Source organism: Pteropus alecto, unplaced genomic scaffold (genome assembly GCF_000325575.1).
Source record: "Pteropus alecto unplaced genomic scaffold, ASM32557v1 scaffold87, whole genome shotgun sequence".
Classification (NCBI taxonomy): domain Eukaryota; kingdom Metazoa; phylum Chordata; class Mammalia; order Chiroptera; family Pteropodidae; genus Pteropus; species Pteropus alecto.
In genome coordinates, this window is record NW_006443225.1 from 17,675,786 (window position 1) to 17,697,318 (window position 21,533).

Genomic DNA, 21,533 nt, shown 5'->3' on the forward strand with positions numbered 1-21,533 from the left:
TTTTGCGGTTCTTACTATGACACGTTATTGTGCAAATAGAAAGCAGAAAAAAAAATGTTTATAAGAAAGACCTTAAAACAATATGTATATATCTGATAAAAACAGAAATAAAAAATTGGGCAGAGATGGTAAACAAATGCAATCAAAGAGAAAGCAAGGAGACCAATATGACATAAAAAAGTGGAATATAAGGTTAAAAGTATTTGTCAAGATAGAACGAAAAAATGTATAAAAGAACAAGGCATAATTCATGGAGAAAATACCATAATCATTAACTTGTATTTACCAAAGTAGCTGATAAACTACTATTGGAAGCACAAAGAAAATTTGATGTACTGTATAATCTTAGTAGGATGCTTCCATAGATCTCTTTCAAAACCTGACAACTCCTGAAAGGAAAAAAAGTAAAATGTAGAACATTTAATTCAAACAACAAGTTTTGTTTCCAGATATATGGCTTATTAAATTCCAGTTAGTACTCTCTTTTTTAAAGACCTGAACATTTAAAAAATCAAAGCCAAAAACAAACAAAAAACTCTGATGCTTCCAGTTTCTGGTTCCACATGTATGGAGATTAAAAGCTGAAACTGTGACCTAACAACAAATAAAAAACTAAACAGGAAAAAAAAACACACACACGCAACTTTTCTAGGATCCACAAGAGAGGGGAGGACCTGGGCAAACTCCTTCCCTCAAGATTAGAGAGACAGGCAAATACCGGGTGTCATGTCTTACCAGAGCTGAGGTTCCAGAGCAGAAATGGCCGTGGGAAGGAGTGCTGGGACAGGAAGACCTGTCTGTGGTGAATGAATTGCTGTAGGCTCGCTGTGGACAATTTTGAGAGTAAAAAACTCCAGGACGACCCAGTCAAAAGGAGACTCAAACAACTTTTGTGAGTTTAGTTCTCGGAGCACTACCAGGCTCTCCCAGGAAATATCGAGAGAGCGAGAGAGAGAGGGGGCGGGGGAAAAACCACTTCCTGATTCTGGTAGAGGGAGGGAAAAGTAACTACAGCTAATTCTTGAATTACTGGGGGTGGGAGAGTAGAGGTATTGACACCTGTAGGCACAGTCAAAAATCTTTTTAACTCTATAGTTGGCCCTTTGCATCTGCAGATTCAAAAACCATGGATCAAAAACAGTAATCTCTTCAATTGGGAATCTGCAGCTGGAAAATAAACCAGTTGGGAATATGAAAACACTGTTTTTAATCCCCAGTTGGTTGAATCTTCAGATGTGAAATCTTCAGATACAAAAGGCTGACTGTGCTCACAGAAAAATTGTATATAAGTGGACCCAGGCAGTTCAAACCCATGTCTTTCAAGAGTCAGTCATGTTTTAAATTCGAACAGAGTTCTCTGTAAACAAGAAGAGGGTGGAGTGAAATGTTTAAAGTGTTGATGGAAAAACAGCAACAACCCAGAATTCTTTACCCTGAAAAATTATCCTTCGAAAGTGAAGGAGAAAGAAATCCTTTAGAAAGAAGGAAATTAGTATAGGTCAGATACAGATAAAAGTTTGTTTGAAATGATAACAGCAACAATGTTAAATGGTTAATTAAAACCACACGAGACAGAAAAAGAGTGGAAGACAAAATAGGAACACAGAACAGGGAAAATAAATAGAAAAGAGTAACGAACATGGTAGATATTAATTCAACTATAGGATTCGTCACTTTGAACGTCAAAAGCACCAAAAAAGCACCTACAAGCACCAAAAAAGATTGTCAAAAAGCAATAACTGACTATATTGAATAGAAGAAGCCCCTTTAAATACAAAGACATGTATGGATAAAAGTGAACAAATAGAGAAAAAATACACCGTTTTAACACTAATCAGAAGAAAACAGGAGTAGACTATGGCCACGCCACCCTGAACGTGCCTAATCTCATCTGATCTTGGAAGCTAAGCAGGGCCGGGCCTGGTTAGTACTTGGATGGGAGACCATCTAGGAATACCAGGTGCTGTAGACATTTAAAAAAAAAAAAAAAGCAGCTATAGCAATTTCATACAGAACAGACTTCAAAGTAAAAATTTAGGATACATCATATTTTTACATTGCTGGTAGAAATGTAAATGTTTTTAGATACTGTGCATCTATTAAATTAAAAGACATATCATTGGTTTATGAATCTCACTCCCATAACAAGTCATTCCATAAAATTTTTAAAAAATTAAAAAATAAACATTGACTGTATAAGTAGATACATTGTAGAATTGTGTATGATCATCAAAAAATGGAAACAAATTGAATGCCATTAATAAGAAAACCCATATTGTGAATAATTGAACAGTCATTAAAAAGATTACTCTTTTAGAGTTCTTAGAGTGACTCATATGTGGTATTTTAGGGTGAGAATGCTAAGACACAAAAATAGTATAATATATTCTCATATTTTAAACAAAGGCCTTGAGGTGTCAAAACACCTCTACAGTAGCCTGAGCATGAAGTGATGGCATCGCCGATGGCAGCGATGGTGTTGAGAATGGAGCTTCTGTGGCCTTCGGCTACACTCAAATTACATTATTGACTGAGTCTCTGAGGGAATTCACTAATAACAGCAATTGTTTTCCATCCAGGTTCCTCTGAGTTTGTGTGTGTGTGTGTCTGTGTGTGTGTGTGTGTGTATTGTAGTGTGTCCATGTCTGCTGTATGTGTGTGATATGCATTATAGATAGAATACGTATGAGTGATAGAAAAATAATATATAGAGAGAGATGCTACAAAGATACTGAAGAGAATGATAGATTTTTAAAGTCTAGGTTTTGTACAAAGCTGGCCACCAGATATCTTTACGAACATGATTTAGTAGAGTGGTGGGAGCTTAGCGGGGGGCGGGGATGTAGTCAATAAAAGATGGCACTGCACACTGCATGTTTAGGAAGCGTGTCAGTAATAGGAAAGAATAATGGCAGTAGAAAGAGACTGTGGTTGGATCTTGGCTGTGGAACTCAGAATACAATACACTAACAAACCAGTATTTGGAACAGAAGCTTAAAATAAGGAAATGATTTGTTAGTGAAAATTTTAGAATATATTCTGCATACCTGGCCAAAGAAATTTAACTAAGACTTAACTTACTCCATAAAGAGCCAAAGGAGTCCTCATGATTCTTCCATGCATACACGTACACAGAGAGAAGGAGAAAGGAATAGACACACACATGTGCACACACGCATACCCTGAAACAATAGAAGTATACAATTGTGAGGCAAAGAAAAACGTTCCGGCTTCAAAGCGCGTGGGCAAATTAATCTAAGGGCATATATTTTAGTTGGATGACAGCTAAAAGGTCTCAAAAGAAGTCATCTAATGCACCCCACTTCTCAAGAGTGGTATGATTCCCACTAGAAAGATGAAACGGCTAACACACAGTGAATTTATTCAAATTGCCCAAGCTCATGTAGCCAGGGCCAGCAGGTGGGGAGGTCAAGCTCATGGCCATCATTTGCTCCTCTGCAACACCATGCTAACCTCAACAAAACGACCCTCCTAAACCAGACATTCTCCTCTGTGTAGTGGTAATCGCATATCTCAGCACTAATTATGTGACCTCACAATATGCACCTGAATGGCTGTGCACAGTGACTGCTGTCTTCAAGAAATCTCCCTCTACACGGAACACTACAAGGATGGCTGTTCCCCTGAGGTATTCCAAACACGGACCTCTGAACGTTGGCAAGGCAAGGCCCTTCTGATGAGAGAAACTTCCAGAAATTAGCATTAATTTTGAGGACCCTAGGTTTAAAATTCTTTAATAACCCATTGGGTACCAGGGCTGTGGATTGATTCATTAGGCCACCTCTTAAACTTGGCTTCTATTTCCCACACATAAAAACTACCAGTCATAAAGTGGAGAGTGCTATAATTTGGAATTTTAAATTTATGGCTTTCCTTGCTTCATTTTTGTATGTAACTTTTCTGTTCCTATTTGCACCATAGTATTAATTAATGCCCTGGCAAATTACAATAGGATTCCTGTGGAATTACATTTTAGATCTGCATGAATACCAAAACAATTCAGTATGATTCATATTCCAACAATGAGTACCATAAGAACTAATCGTGATTGTCTCATTTACTATAGCATGTTGCCAAACAATTATTATGTGCAGTTGATGAACATTTGAATAAATGCCATCATACTCTGTACTCAATTAAAACAACAGCACTAATGATTAATATCACCATTATTCATATCAAGTTATGGCTGTGGGTATTGTGTGTTGGAGGGAATGACTAGGGGAATAAATGTTCATTTTAATTCCATTTATATCTTGCTCAGAAGTATTAAAATGTAATTTGCATGAAATATATGCATCATTCTCAACATAGCTCTAACTTAAGAAAGCAGCTTTCTCATCTGCTGGATGATTGAGAAAAGAAATGACATTTTAAAAGAAAAACTAAAAATGCATAAAGACAGATGCCTCATTTTTTATAGCTTGTTTGGTCAAGAAAACATTTAGTACTTGTTTCCTGAGAGATAAATGCAATTTGTAGTCAGTTAGAATGAGTAATTAAACAACACACACACACACACACACACACACACACACACACACACACACACACAATCGGGGAGAAAAACAACATCCCCCACCTCAACAAAAAAAAAAGAAAATTGTTAAATCAATTAGATTAAGTGATCTCAGGTCCTAAAAATGGCCATCTGGGAGTTGTAAATGTGAAACTGTTTCAGTCATTAACATATTAATAAACAGAATTACATTATCAAGGGAACTCCTGATTTTAAGGATATGAAGACATAAAATAGGCATGTTTTGGTAGCAGGACAGGAAGAAACAGCATATGTCTATAAACAAATGTGGCATATACTCTATAATCCAAAGATATATTTAGAGTTCTTTCCTCACCAAGAAGATGCCACAAAATTGAAAGTTGGCCAGATACCTAACTCAGCTGCCTACAGTGTCTTGAGACACAAGACACTGTCCGAGTATCCACCTTCAAACTCGGAAGGATGCCAACAAGATGTTCTTTTGGAAATTTCTCAACTTCCATGTAATATTCTACATATATAAGATTCCTCTTAAGTTTTAAAAACTTAAGTATAATAGAATATAACATGCCACAACATAAAGTAGGTTTAGTGGCACAGTAAGGGTGAAAAATGATAATATATCCACTGGTCTATGATTAAAACCAAAAATGAATTCGCTAGAACTTTAGCCTACTGGGGAAGAAGGAATTAAAAATAGCCATCCTATGAAACAGTCCTCTCCTGATTACTGGGAGGTGCTTCTCTAGGAAAAAACAAAGGAAGCAGAAAATGGAACTCTTGGTAAACGTGCCGATAACTGACCTCCTAGTATACGAACAAACGGCACTTGCTGGAGAGGTCCTGACACATGAAATGCTTTTTGCAGGGTGACCCTGGTTTGGGAGTGCTTACAGTAAACAAATCTATGATTTATGAATATATGAGGCATGATTCTCTGGGGAACATCATGTGAGCATTACAAATCCCTGGAGTATGAAATGGAGATGTTTCATAACCTACATTCATCTTAACGTCTTCGTGAACTAACCTAAAATGTCTTCAGCAACTCAATCTACAGCCAGAGAGTTCAAGACCCTTCCAGGGAAGAAGCCTCCGAAGAGCCACAGAGCACTCTGCAGGTCCTCCCGCATGATCTGTACATCTTGATCGTACACATCTTTGGCGAAGTTTATTACTGTGCAAAACATGTGGTGTATGTGAACAGCAACATTTGTGATACTTCACTTACCTCTAAATGTCTTTCACAGAGGTCAAGCATTGGGTATAGGCGTTGACGTGTTTTTCAAACTGCCCACATGAGTCTCATGTGACCGCAGGCTCCTAGGACAAGACTATGAGCCCACATTTCCCTAAGTCTTTTTTTCTCAATGTTCAGTGTCAACCACTGCCCATAGTTATTTACAAATATTCTAAGTTTTCTTTTATCTCCAATGTGTGTGTGTGTGTATATGGTTTGTTGTATTTTTTTTTTTCTGGAAATAGTTTCACAGTGGTTTCTGATAAGCCCAAGAAAATCAAGTATCAAAAAATTTAAACTGAGTCTATTTTTGATTCTCTAACATTAAAATTTGTTTCATCTGTTTCTCTTTCTGTGTCCCCACCAAAGAGTGATTTCCAGTCCTTAGTTTTTCGCCGCATAAAGCGAGTCAATTACTCTCCACTCAAAAGTCTATCTAACACTTAACACTCCATTCAAACTTTATAGATTCTTTACAGTAGTAAAGCCATACAAAAGTATCACTAATGTTTGGAGTTTTACTTCTCTGCTTCTCCTCTATGACTTACTTTCAACTCTGGCTTCTAAGACTTCCTGCGGGAAGCTCTCAACCTCCAGTAACCATCCTCAGCTCGTATTCCATCTCCAAAGGAAGCTCTATAATGCACAGGTGATTGTGATACACATATTACTGTGCGCACACATGTGCACACACACACACGCACACACACTCATTAAGAATTATTGTTCAGAGATAATACATTTTCACTTTGTAGTATTTGTGATATGGCCAGCGAAAGCCAGGATTCCATTTCATGGCCAAGAAATGTAACGAGAAAAGCTATGATTCATAATCCAGGTCTCATTATCACTTTGCTTTAATCAGTTGGGCTGATTGACTCTTAAAAAAAGAAGGGGAGCTATTAGAATATAATAAGATGGTGAATGTATAAATCCATTTATAGCCATGTTCTATTTCATAGATAAAGATCCTGAATTTAGTATATTTATTAGCGGGGTGAACAATGTGTCTTGCACTGGATATACAATGAAATGTGACTCTTACAATCAAGAAAATGTGCTTGAATCCTTCATTTATTCTTTAACAATATATTCGGTATACCATTATCTTTGGGGGCGTCTTAAGTTATTCAGTATGAAGGCTCATTTTCTCAGCCAAAGACTGAAGTAATAGTATTTATTTGAAATGTAAATGAAGACTTCCACCAAGGAATGTATGTTTCATTTAGCAGTTGTCTCTAATCAGAATGTCCTATGAATAATGTAGTATGGCACCAACGTCCTCATTAAGCCAGTTTCCCATTATTGCATTTTCTGATGATAATCTTCTCGTTAAACTTCCTTCACTATTTTTGTTGATGATCATTCATATGCTTAGGTCTTCAATATTAATCTGAACACACAGATACACACACACACTCACACGCTCAGCCTCCTGTAGATCAGAATCAAATTATATTGATGACCAGATGTCTTTTAAATAAAGGATTGTTATCCATTGTATGTCCGAGAAATGGCATGGACTTAAATTGTGATACTGGGCTAAAAGAGAAAATGAGTTTCAAACTAGTCTCAATTCATATCCATCTATGAGGCAATTTCACAATTATACTTGACTGACAGGAATGGCCAAGAAAAAACAGATTGGCCAAATAAATGGACTAACTAGAATAATTTTGTTGTTGTTTTCTTATTTTTCTTTGACTTTTAGTTAAAGAACCACAGAATTATACAATATTAGAATTCGCCGAGGACTTTGCAAGACCCTTATTTTAACCACGTGAGACCTCAGAAGTGCTTTTCATAACCAGCATACAGATTTCAACTCTAAGAAAAATATAGATCTTTATAATTTTTAAAAGAAAAATTCACATTTTTATCTCCTTGAAACTTTGACAAGATGAAGAAAAAAGAGTGGTTGACTTAAGGGGTGATGATAACGACGTGTCGAAACCAAGCTGGAAAGAAAGTTTTTTTCCTAGACACAGGTCTTCCTTCTTGAGGTTCCTATACACCTCATTTGAACTATATTCAAGGTCCTAGGAAAGAATTCATTAATCAGGAACATTTTCCCGTATGCTTTTACGCATTTATTTCAATCATTCTTCCTTGGAGTTAAAGATGCTAACCGTGCCCTGTGTAATAGTGAATGCTGCATGTTTAACACGGAAGCATCAAAACGTAGGAAAGATACAGTCTAAGGCCATGCCACCCTTAACGTGCCCGATCTCGTCTGATCTTGGAAGCTAAGCAGGGTTGGGCCCGGTTAATATTTGTATGGGAGACCACCTAGGAATACCAGGTGCTGTAGGCATTTAAAAAAAAAAGGAAAGAAAGAAAGAAAGAAAAGAAAAATACAAGATATATACACAAACTATAAGCAGTGGTTACTCCTGAGGAGGGGATTGAAAAATGGAAGAAGATTTTCATGATTTGATGTAAAGATGTCTGTCTAACTTAAGAGTATTATTATGATTTTATGTTTGTAATTATAAAAGTAATATGTTATTTTCGTCAAACTTTCATATGTTTGTTTAAGGGCTCCTATTAGCTGGTCTTTTATCTAAATTAGCACAGATTTACAAAATTTTCTAACAGATACAATTTTTTAAAATCATTTGTATGCTCTTCTTGAAACCTTTCCAAGTTTTTTATATTGTGTTTTATTAACGTTGTCCAGAATTAGACATGGTCCTTTTGTAAGCATTGCACTAATATTGAATTAATAAGATTATATGTCTCTATGTGAACTTACATTTTTATAAGGAAAATGATACATATTTGGGGCAGATTTTCAAAGCAGTGAAATTGAAAAGATAGTTTTTCTATAGAACTTGTTTGGCTTCATGTACGTTTAAAAATCACCTGCCAACCTCAAGGAGGATTAAGTTTGGATAATGTAAGTACTGTCCCATGATTACAGTATGGAGAGTCCTATATTTCCAGATTTTACATTTCTAAAGCAGTTGCTATTGAAAAGCACCCAGGAAATACTCAGTGTTTGCCTTGCTATTGTTTTATTCTTCAGAGTTTTAACATTCAAGAGAGCACAAGAGACCCACAGGGGAGTGTGGCCCTATAATAATATAAAGGGGAATCTAATATGTCAAGAAATAATTGAAATCAGTACAATACATCTTATAGCACAGCTACTTAGACAGCAAAATTCATGAAACCTTCTGCATAAAGTCTAAATTTTTTAACAAATACAAAATTAACACCATTCATTTAGAATGGCTGGGTCACTATCCAGTTAATAATTGTAATTGTAAAATTTAATTGTGTCAAGAGGGCAGAAAAGGTAAAAATTCATCGTTAAAGAGTGATATCTATTTCAAGGGACCTGGTCAAAGGTACATAGTTATTGCACAAATTACCTTAGAAAAGATAAAGAAAATTTGGTATCAGGCCATAAGGGAGGTGGGCCTGACATTTTTGTACATATTTCTGGCCTCTTATTGCTGAACTCTCCTTCCCTCTTAAGGACCTATTGCTGTCTTCCCGTCTATCTTCCTTTCCAAAACAGGAAACCATCTGTCATTGATTTAACACTACTTACCTCTCTTACTGGTATTTGCACTTTAAACTTGAGTCAGAAATGGCAGAATGAAAGCCTTCGTTCCCTGCTTTAGGAGTTTCACGCATCAGCAAACTATGTATGCAACGACGAGGAATAACTGACCCAACGTTGCTGGAATCTCATGGAACCCAGAAATTTAACTTTAGCAGTTGTAGGGTACCTAGAAGCGAGGTCAGCTCGGAAGGGAGAGTATGAAGTTGTACCACCTACAGACACAGTAGGGTCATAAATTGCTGCTATTTTCATGCTCCTGCTGCCACTTCCATTGGAATCATTTTACTGCAAGATGATGTCCTAAGAGCATCTGAGCTCTGTGGAATATGTCCCAACATCGCTGCCTCCTGGTACCCTAACCTCAAAGCCTCTTGCAGGGCATGTTAACATATGCTCCTTTGCTTCACGCTCTTATTTCTTCCACTTAAACTTTATTTTCTAGTCTAAAATCTTCTCCTTTTATTTAAAATTTTTAAAATCTATTTTTCAATTACAGTCGACATACAATATTATATTTGTTTCAGCGGTACAACATAGCGACCGCTCATTTATATACCTTACAAAGTGCTCACGCCGGTAAGTCAGTACCTATCTGAGCAGCCCAGTGAAATTTCACTGGCTTTGGAATAAGGCAGAGTCTGAATTTGCATCCTGATGGAACACTGTGAATAATAGCCAGGTAAACTTGAACAGAAACTTGTTTCTAAACCTTGATATACTGATCTACAAAATAAAAGAAAAATCAATATCTTGAAAAATGGTTGCAAAGATTACAAACAAGGAAGATAAAGACTAAGGCATGTTTTCAATAAATGGTAGTTATTTAGATTCAGCTCAACTCAACTTCTAACTCTTACAACAAAGTAGTCACTATTCAGATCTACATTTTTTATGAACTTCCTTTGACCTAATAGTCGGTGTGACACAATTTTGAAGTTAATTGGCCTTTATTTGTCTCATGTAGATTATATTTGTCTTGTCAATTTGACTGTAAGCTTGTCTGCCAGGCACTGTTAGTATTTCTGGTAATAAAAACCAGTGTGGAAAGTTATGGAAATACATACCGAAGACACTGTCAGAGTTGAGTTCAGGGTGTTGGTCTAGGTCTCTGTGATTTCTGGAGTTAGATTTTTTTTTTTTTTTAGGTCAATAGGATTTATTTATTTTTCTTTCTTTTCTCATTTTTTTTCTTTTTTCCTTATTTTTATTATGGTGACATTGGTTAATGAAATCCAGTAAGCTTCAGGTGTACAATTCAACATTAAATCATATATATATGATTTATACACACATATATATAAGTATGTATAAATATATATATAGATATATATATATATAGATAGATATATATAGATATTGCATTATGTGTTCACCTCCCATAGTTAGATTTTTTTCTGTCATCACATATTTAACCCCTTTTACTCCATCTACCTCTCCCTCCCCCCTCCCCTCTGGCAACCACTAGTCTATTGTCCATGTCCATGAGTCTCTGTTTGTTTGTCCTGTTTGCTTGTTGCTTTTAGGTTTATATCCCACATATAAGTGATATCGTGTGGTTTTCAACTTTTTCTATCAGGCTTATTTCACTTAGCATGATTATCTCAGGATCCATCCATGTTATCGCAAGTGGCAGTATTTCATCTTTTCTTACGGCTGGGTAATATTCCATTGTATATACGTACCACAGCTTCCTTAGCCAACCATCTATCATTGGACACTTCGATCGCTTCCATGTCTTGGCCACTGTGAATAATGCTGCTATAAAATTGGTGTTTAAATATTTTTTCAGATATATGTTTTCAGGTCTTTGGGGGTAAATACCCAATAGAGGGATTGTTGGATCATATGGTAGATCAATTCTTAGTTTTTTGAGGACCCTCCATACTGTTTTCCATAGTAGCTGTACCAATTTGCAGTCCCACCAGCAGTATGAGAATTCCTTTTTCTCCACATGCTCTCTAACACTTGTTATTACTTGTCCTGTTGTTAACAGCTATTCTAACAGGTGTGAGATGGTATTTCATTGTGGCTTTGACTTGTATTTCCCTAATAGCTAATGATGTCGAGCATATTTTCATATGTTTACTGGCCATTTGTATGTCTTCTTGGGAGACGTGACTGTTTGGGTCCTCTGCCTATTTTTTAATTGGATTGTTTTTTGTTGTTGTTGTTGTTATTGAATTAAATGAGTTCTTTGTATATTTTGTATATTAGGCCCTTATCAGAGGTTCTGACCGCAGATATATTCTCCCATTCAGATGATTGTTTCTTTACCTTGTTGGCAGTTTCTTTTGCTGTGCAGTAGCTTTTTAGTTTGATATAGTCTCATTCATTTATTTTTGCTTATTTCCTTTCCTTTGAGGTCAAATTCATAAAATCATATCTAAATCTAAGATTCGTGAGTTCAGAACTTGTGTTTTCTTCTATGCAATTTATTTCTCTGTACACTGGTATTACCCTGTATATTTTTACCCTTAGAAAGAACAGATATAGATGTTAAAGAAATTTATATATCACCTAATATGTTTTCTGTGGATATATTTTTATATATAAACATATTTTCAGAGCAGAAAATCTCTTTGCTATACCATAAGTCTTGAAAGATATATTCTCTATATCCAATTTTGCTGTCAACTTGACTATTCTTGTAATTAAATTTTAACAAGATTTTATTTTATAGTTCTAAGGTTCTGTACTACATTTCAGGTTGCTGAAAATATCAAAGTTAAAGACATTGTTTTAAATTATCCATTTACGTGGTTTGATTTAATGTGAAACAAACTAAACTTCTCTTATGCCAGACAATTCAAATCAATGGGCAGTTTAAAATATATTTAACTGTTTCTTTTAAAATTTTCTACACACTGAAGAGATGAAAAAAAACTTGTCATGTCATATATAATTCCCACAATTTATATTCAAGGGCTTACCTTTACATGTATTTATGTGATCTAAGTCTATGAAACTATAATGAATATATGTATGTGTGTGTGTTTTTTGTTGGTTAATTTTTTTTTTTTTTTTTTTTACCCAAAGAACTACAGATCATGTATGCTTGTTGGTTTGTGCCTTACTAGATCTTAATAATTATACGAATGGAACTTAAGCAAAAAGTAAGCACCAGGAATTCGGGAATTATGGAAAAGTAGGATGCATTAGCTACGATAGATTTTGAACAAAACTAACTTTATTATTTAAAAGTTTTCTTTTGAGATTCCCTTTTATACTTTACATCTGTAAAAAATGTATGTAATCATTAAAGTGCTATCTCCAGAGGCTAATCCAGGAGTTCCCTCCGATTTATTCCTGTCTACTAGCGAGGCCAATATCTCGTCCCACCCCCTCTATCTCTTCCCTTTCCTCCTCTGTTAGCTACCCTGCTCTTCTCTTATTGCTATTTCTTGAGGAAGTTCTTCCGTCGTGAAATTTGTTTAAAAAGGATTAATTAAATAATTAGTAACACAATTCGCAATAGAGAACTACTATGTTTTTAAATTTCCAGTTAAGTCTTTTAGACAAGTTACAACGATACATTCAATGCTGTCTTTGAAAATATATGGACGCCTAGTTGAAGAATTTCTCCTTTTACTACCAACCGCTAACAATTCTGAATCCTCTTACTCCGAAACACTAACCAGATGTTTGCAATTTGCCCTCAAGCGGAGACTAGCAGATACACGCGGAAAAGCAACAAACAGGCATTAAGTTTAAACATGTCAAACAGCATGGTTGATCAAGTCCCTTTTAGCAAGTTCCTTTTTAGTGTGAGTAACCTGGGAAATTCCAGCCAGGTCTATACTCTTAAGGATGAGTGTTTCATTGTTGTTCCACTACTTTCCATCCCCATTCCTGAACGGCATGAGCTATTGGAGGGTGTAAAGTGCCTCTGAACGCTGCCGGGGAAAATTAGGGCACAGAAGACTTTCTGTGGCTGTGTGAGGCAAGTGAATGACTGTGTCCTCCATTAGTTTTAACGGCCAGCAAGAAAAACATAAGATCTGTGTGTGTATGTGTGTGCGTGTCTGTGTACACATAAATTTTACAGAAAGTTAAAAAGTTAGTGGTACTAAAGAATGATTTTGATAAGCATGCAGATATTCCAATATAGAATTCCAAAAGCCCTAACAGAAAAAGTTTAGTCGGATTCTCTACCTTCCACCAAACTCCTCACAGGAGATGTGCAGTTTCAAATATCATCATAAAGGGTCAAAAGAAAAAAAAATGTTTTATAGAAGCAAAGCACCCAATTCTTTCCCAAGAAAATGTAGAAATAATTCTGTGAATTGAACCAGCTGACTTAGAAAATTAGGCGAGTTAACTAATTAACTTTAGACACAAGTCTAAATAATTTTCAATGAACTTCAGAAAGCAGATTTATGGCATAAAATTTATTTTTTCTGCAAGAATGATTCCACTATTAAATATAATTTTCCTAGTATGTTTTAAAAATTTTTGTTTGTTTTGACTTTTTCAAATGTCTTTAAATGCTTCATATTTAGTTTATTGCTAAGTAATATGAAGCAAAGAATTACAAAAATAACAAACACAAGAAGTAAAAAAGCATCCAGGGATAGTGAAAAATAGACTTAAAAAAGTCTTTGGTTTCCAAGTTTAGGGCTCTTTCCCAGAATTGTTGGTTAACTGGCTATTATAAACATCTACATATTGGAAAAATAAGGATCTGGTGTAATTTATGACACAGAGAAAATAAGGAAATGCATAAGAAAGTTATTACAAAGTACATTAATGAGACTGTTATATTCTCATAAAAAGTTTGCCAACAATATATTAATTCTCAGATAAATAAATAGAAATTGGCTAGCAAAAAATGAATGTATTGTGTATATTTGTGTGAGAAAGGAAAGATGAAAATAATTAAAAGTTAGGATGATAGGGTAGGGTAATATGTTTATAAGTCAGTCATGCTTTTAGACAAGTTCTATAATGACACAAACTACATTCATACTATGTTCAGTTGTTAGTTAGGGGGCTCAGAGAATATTGTTCCCTCTCATTAAAAAAATAAAATTTTTAAGCGAAGAGTAAAATGGTTGCCATCTATCTCTGGTCCTAAACAATTGGCCTTGAAATGACATAATTTTCTGTTAAAGTTCTAGATTTCTACCACTAAGCTGACACAGGTAACTTCTTGGATCAAAATGAGCATTTGAACCTGAAGCTTAGAAATACATCATTAACATAAAGCTAGGATTCTAATTTTTAGTTCAAACGAAATATATTTTTATTATGCTATATCATAACACTTTTGTTATGACTAGGCTAATAGTTATTATTATTGAGAATCAACTTTTAAATGTATTGTTTTTTCCTTTAATTATAATAGAAACAAATTTTCATGGTAGAAGGAAATTTAAATCAAATAGCATAAAACCTGAGAGGCAATTAATATCTTTATTGATTTCCATTAATGATAAAATCTATTTGGGATTATAGAATAAATAAAATTTTCTATTCAAATTATTTTTATAAATTAAAATTAACACTTTTTCACTTTTTTATTGTTCCAAATTAATAAGTAGCGTTTAATAACAAGTTAGTGGTTTTCTCTACCAATGATTCTTTGAAGTATAATGAGTTGCTTAACCATAAACTGAAAATTACAGTTTATTTACAAATTATAATTTTATTATAAATAATACCATAATAAGTATCTTTCTTTTAAAATCTCTGTTCCATTATCTCTCAATTTCCTTATATTCACTAACAAATTGAGTTGTTGAAAATTAATTGCTTTTTATTATTTCCAGTAAATGCCTGCTAGAAATGGCGTATCACTGAAGCTATTGATATGGCAAATGAGAAATACATCTAGAAAATCTTCCTTACAAAGAAACGGCAAGGACAATACACATGCACACTGCACATATATATTTTACATAAATTGTAAATCCTTCTAAATTCATATTTCGTCTGACAAAATATCTAACTAAATGAATATTTAAACAAATTCATAAGTACGTAGAGTTAGTAAGAGCAATCCTAGGCATGACGAATGAAGAGGGAGTTAAGGAACCGAGCAATACACTAGCAAGCTCATAATGAGACAGCCATGAACTATTGGGAAAGGAAAAGAAGGCATTGGTCTTTGTAATCTTCAGATTTAAATTTAGTTTGCACACTGGTAGATGGTGAATACTCGCACGTAGATAAGTAGTTGTGAAACACAGAATAATAGGCATAAAGAATTGACACTAAAAGTAGTCGAAGAGTACAAATTCACCATCCACCACAAATATAGGATACTAATAAAATAACAGCTTCCATTTGCGGAATATGAATGCCAAATTAGAATTTTCTATCCAAGCACTATAGATCGAGAGTAAGGAAATTTTAATTGTATACATGTAAGGTTTTAAAAGGTCTCTGAGTAACAGATCTTACTAAATAAATTTCAAGAAGGTATAATTTAAGGGAAAAAAATCAACCCAAAGTGAAGAAATGACATAAAAGAAGCAATAATGAACAAAAAAACTGGTAAACACATGGTTAAACCTAAGCAAATACTAACCACAATAACGATAATAACAATGACAACAAAACTTAATTTTTGAATACACAAACAAGATGAATGTAAAATTAGAAGAAAAGAAAACATGAAAAGAGAGGCTTATAAGGAAGTATATAGCAATGAATGCATATATTAGAAAAAAAGAAAAGATCTAAAATCAATAATCAATGCTTTTACTTTAAGAAACTAGAAAAAGAAAAAAATTCAAAGTAAGTAGAAATAATAATAAAAATTAAAGCAAAAATCAATGAAATTAAAGTCAGAAAATAGAGAAAATAAACAAAACCAAAGGCTGGTTCTTTGAAAGGATCAATTAAATTGATAAGTCTCTCAACAAGCTAACTAGGAAAAAGAAAAAGGAGATAACATAAACTACAAATACCAGAAATGAAAGCGGGGATAGCACTACAGATCCCATAGATATTAAAAAGATTAAAAAGGGATATTATGAAAAACTCTATGCCCATGAATTTCACAACCTCGGTAAAACAGACCAATTCCTTCAAAGACACAATCTGCCAAACTCACAAAAGAAAAAAAATAGATAATCTAAATAGGCTTATGTTTATTAAAAATTTATCAATCATTAAAAGCCTTCTGAACAGAAAGCACCAGGCCCAGAAGAGTTCAATGATGAATTCTACTAAATATTTAAGAAAGAAATTATACCAATCTTCTACAATCTCTTCCAGAATATAGAAGCATACAGTATATTTCCTAACCTATTCTACAAGGCCAGCATTACCTCAAACCAAAACCAGATAAAAACATGGCAAGAAAAATAGACTGTAGACCAATATCTCTTATGAAAATACATACAAAAGTCCTCAACAAAATATTAGCAAATTGAATCTCATGATGTATAAAAAGTATAAAACACAATCAAGTGAGATTCATTTCCCAAATGCAAAGATGGTGCCACATTTGAAAATTAACTAATGCAGTTCATCGCATTACAGGCTAAAAAAGAAAAAAAGCACAAGAAGCAGAAAAAGAATTTAACAAAATCTAACACCTGTTCAAAATAAAAATTCTCAGCAGATTAGACATACAGGGAGACTTCCTCTACTTGTTGAGCAACCTCTACATAAATCCTACAGTTAACATCATAGTTAATGGTGAGAAACTAGAAGCCTTTCCTCTTAAATTAGAAAGCAGGCAAGCATGTGTCCTCTCACTACTGCTTTTCAAAACCATACTGGAATTCCCAGCTAATGCAATAAGACAAGAAAAGGAAATAAAAGGCATACAGTTTGGAAAAGAAGGAATAAAACTACCTTTGTTTACAGATGGCATAACTGTTTATGCAGAAAGTCTGAAATAATCAACAGAAAAAACTATCTGAATGAATAAGCAATTTCAGCAACAAGATATAACCTTGTATATATACCTGCAATTAACAGTTGGAATTTGAAATTAAAAATAAAGTATTATTCATATTAGCATTGCAAAAAAATAAAATATTTAAGTATATGTCTAAAAAATAGCTATGAAATACAAACACACACACACACTACATATATATATATATAAAACACTACGCAATTCTGATGAAAGATATTAAAGAACTAAGTAAATTAAGAAATATTCCATGTTTATGGATAGGAAGAATCAATATTATTAAGATGTTAGTTCTTCTCAAATTGATATATAGAGTCAATACAATCCCAATCAAAATTCTATTAAGTTATTTTGTGAATATTGACAAGCTGATTCTAAAGTTTATATGAAGAGACAAAAGACCTAGAATAGCCAAGATCATATTGAAGAGATAGAGCAAAGTCAGAGGACTGGCACTACTCAACTTCACAACTTTCTACACAGCCACAGTAAATATGACAGTGTGATATTGAGAAAAGAATGGACAAGTAGATCAACAGGACAGATAGAAAGCCCAGAAACAGACCAACACATATTTGATATGGAGCAAAACTAGTCAAATGGTGCGACGATAGTCTTTTCAACAAATGGTGCTAGAACAACTGTATATTCACATGCAAAAGAAGAAAACATGGACACTGACTATACGCTCTTTACAAAAATTATTTTTAAATGAATCAGAGACCTACATATAACACATAAAACTATAAAAAGTCTTGGAAGATAAAACATGAGAAAATCTAAAAGACCTTGGTTTTGGAAACATTTTTTTAGATACAACACTATAGGCATAATGGATGGAAGAAACTGATAAATTGGACTTCATTAAAATTAATGTTATGTTGTGCGAAACACTGTCAAAAATAAGAAGTCAAGTCACAGACCATAAGAAAATATTCGAAAAAAAAATATCTGATGAAAGACTTTATCCATAGTGTACAAAGAACTCTTAAGATGCAACAATAAGAAAATGAACCACTCAATTAAAAACTGGGCACAAGATCTGAACAGACATCTCCCCATCGAAGATACACATGTGATAAATAAGCATATAAAAGTTGTTCAACATCATATGCCATGAGAGAACTGCAAATTAAACAATGAGATGCCATACATACCTATTAGAACGGCCAAGATCCAAAACGCTGACAACACCAGAAGCTGACAAGGATACGGAGCAATGAAAACTCTCATTCGCTGCTGGTGGGAAGGCAAAATGTCCTGCCACGTTCAGAGAGTTTGGCAGTTTCTTACGGAACTAAATATACTCTTAGTATAGGATCCAACAATCATGCTACTTGGAATTGACGCAAATTAATTGAAATCTGAAGCCACAGAAAAACCTGCGTGTGGGTCTTATTTATAGCAGCTTTATTCATAATTGCAAAACATGAAACTAACCAAGATGGCCTTCAGGTGAATGGTAAATAAACTGGGGTACAGCCATACAGTAGAATATTATTCAGCACTGAAACAGGAACACCGAATGCATAGTACTAAGGGAAAGAAGCCAGTCTGAACAGACTGTACGCCCTATGCCATTCCTATATGATATTCTGGAAAAGGCACAACTGTGGAGATGATTAAAAGATAGATCAGTGATTGCAGGGATTAGGAGGGATAAAGAGGCGAGAGAGAGCACAGAGGATTTTAAGGGCAATACTCTGTATGGTACCACAACGGTGGATGCCTGTCATTATGAGTTTCCAGACCCATAACATGTATACCACCGAGAGTGAGCCGTAAGGTAAAAACTACGGACTTTGGGTGATAACGATGTGTCAGTGCATGTTCATTAATTGTAACAAATGTGGTGCAGGATGCCATAGGGAGGGACGTTGAGCCTTTAGGGGGTTATATGGAAACTCTGTACTCAACTTTGCTATGAACTTAAAACTGCTCTAAAATATTGAAAAACAGAGAGAGTCCAATACATTTAGTGAAAAATAGAGAGAGGTAGTGGACTATTGTCAAAGCATGCTAAGTATTTATATTTTATTTCAAGGAAAGTAGAGAAATGTGAATTTCGGACTTTGCAAAGTAAAGTAGGACTAAAGAAGGACAATCTACGATTTCTAACCTAGTGATAGAGGAAAGAAATGGAGAAATATAGCTTAATGCAGTTTTAAATGATGAATAACCAGATCTTTTTTAACCACGGTAACTGAGGAATATTACGTATAAGCCTCATTCCTGTAAGTACACAAAAAATGTTAAAAATAAAGGAAGAAAGCTACGCTAGAAAAATAAAGAACTATTGCAGTTCGACTCATGTTAATATAACTTTGAAGTAAAAATAGTTTTTAGAGAGAAACACATGTAATATACAATGATTACAATTTTGAGTTTGTTTGCGCCTAATAATAGAGCTTAAAGTATGTAAAACGACATTGACATAATTACAAGCATACATTTTTAACTCTATAATCATAGTGGGGTATCTTAACATACTAATTTTAACAACTGATAGATAAAGGAGAAAAGAATTAGTAAGGTTATATAAAAAAAAATCCATTAGATACGCCAAGATTAACTTGGGAGCAGAGAGCTACATGTATGCATTGATGTTACTCATATTAAAACTATATCCTGAGCAGAGCACAAAAACGGTCCGTAATTCACCTCTTCAATGAAAATATTCAATGTGTCAATGAAAATCAATTATTACTTTTTTTAGTCACACGACATCTTCATCTAACTATTCATGAACATTTAATTGAAATATATGATAAATGTTTGGTTTAATATAGTAAAACATTATGAGGTAATTATTTTTCATAGTGCTTTGTAAAATAATAGCTCACCATTTATAACTAGTCTTAGCAATAATTTTAAAGATGGACCAATTAAAAATGCATTCCTATGATATATAATAGATTCATTATAATTAAAAATATATCCATTTATATGAATATCTATGAAAAATGTCTTACACTCTACACTAAACTATCTTTTTGGATAAAATTTCATCTGGAAAAGCCAGGGACATTTTTTCTTTATGTAACTCGGAAAAGTCAGTTTTACACTCTAATATAAGTATATACATAATGTATCATAAAGATTTAATATAATGACATTTACTATTTTAGGAAAAAGAGAAAAAGTTGATATATTACATGAATCCCATAATACTTAACTTGCATAATATAACCTTAGATTTTTATTTCTGTTAGTTTTCATGCTTATACTAATTCTGTAGAAAAAAATTAAATCCAACTATAGTTAAGTTATAAATTTTTTAGAGCAAGTTTGTTTGACGGCAGATTTAAATTGAAAGTCTTCTTACCAGACAATTATGTTTTCAAAGGCCTTCAACTGATTTATGGAGAGCTTGTCCCCATAGAATTATATCGTATTGCTTCAATTTTTTTATTTAAAAGTTTGATCTTACAGCACTAATACTTCAAAATATTAAAAACAAGAGATTTCTACTCATAGAGTTTATGGAAATCAAATATTTTATTCTCTCCTGATCTTAAAGGTTTAAAATTACTTAGTTTGCAGCAAAATCTGAAGTCAAAACAATACCTGAAATATTTTGAAACTTAAAATGAAAAAAGAAAAAGCTTTTAAAAGTAAACTCCTGAAATCTAAGTTATCTTAATTTTGTAGAAAAGCATTGGTCAAAAAAACAAAATTATTAGCCTAGAATATTCAAAGTAAACAATGTGATATTTGCTTCATTAAAAAGAGAAATTTTCTTGTTAACATTCAGCATTCTGAGAAAGAAAATAGAATATTTGTGCATCTTGAGATAATCATGCTAAGTGAAATAAGCCAGACAGGAAAAGTTGAAAACCACATGATATCATTTATGTGTGTGATATAAACCTAAAAGCAACAAACAAACAGAGATTTATGGACATGGACAAAAGACTAGTGGTTACCAGAGGATGAGGGAAGGGGAAGGGGAGCAGGTAGATGGAGTAAAAAGGTTCAAATATGTGGTGACAGAAATAAATCCAACTATGGGCAGTGAACACACAATGCAATATATATGTGCCTTACTGTTGAATTGTACATCTGAAACTTAATGGATTTCGTTAGCCAATGTTATCGTAATTAAAAAAAAAAATCATCGAGCTTTATACTTAAGATCTGTTTACTTACTTAAAACATATCTATTAAAATAGAAATAAAGATGATGTATCCAAAATTGTCAAATAAATAAATAGATAAATATGGAAAACAAATTTCAGCTCTGACTAGACTTCAGTTTCTTAGGAACTAAATTATATATTTTATTTTTAAATTTATCTTCCGAAAATTATATGACTGTTGGCTGTTC

At 33.7% G+C, this 21,533-nt stretch overlaps 1 non-coding gene and 1 pseudogene across 1 annotated transcript; both read left to right on the forward strand.

Moving 5' to 3' along the window:
- Positions 1–1,853: 1,853 nt before the first annotated feature.
- LOC112472717 lies at positions 1,854–1,972 on the forward strand. Its single transcript, XR_003043746.1, has one exon. It is a non-coding gene; the product is annotated as a 5S ribosomal RNA (ribosomal RNA).
- Positions 1,973–7,957: 5,985 nt separating this feature from the next.
- Positions 7,958–8,076, forward strand: LOC112472621 (annotated as a pseudogene).
- Positions 8,077–21,533: the final 13,457 nt, after the last annotated feature.